The sequence below is a fragment of the Penaeus monodon genome, chromosome 34 (assembly GCF_015228065.2).
Source record: "Penaeus monodon isolate SGIC_2016 chromosome 34, NSTDA_Pmon_1, whole genome shotgun sequence".
Lineage (NCBI taxonomy): Eukaryota > Metazoa > Arthropoda > Malacostraca > Decapoda > Penaeidae > Penaeus > Penaeus monodon.
The window spans coordinates 7,638,631-7,638,857 of record NC_051419.1 but is presented as its reverse complement, the minus strand read 5'-3'; the positions used below and the strand labels follow the sequence as shown (position 1 = coordinate 7,638,857).

The 227-nt window shown below is 31.3% G+C and overlaps 1 protein-coding gene across 1 annotated transcript in view; it reads right to left on the bottom strand.

Moving 5' to 3' along the window:
* Nucleotides 1–227, bottom strand: part of LOC119594803 — a gene marked incomplete in the record, with an annotated part of 120,867 nt that overhangs the window by 56,074 nt on the left and 64,566 nt on the right.

Here is a 227-nt window from a genome sequence, read left to right as displayed (position 1 = left end):
AAATGCATTATTTGATAATTATTCACATTATCCGGAGCATTTCGTTAATTATTATACGGTTAAAAATGAATTTCCGATGAGTTCGTCATCACTTGAAGAATTAAATTAGTTTCGTATATTTTACATACAATTGCATTCATGTCTCTCGGTTGACAAAAACACAAAAGAATATTATGTACAATTAAAACAGCCCGCCCTGCAAGAAATCTGATACATACATCCACGCT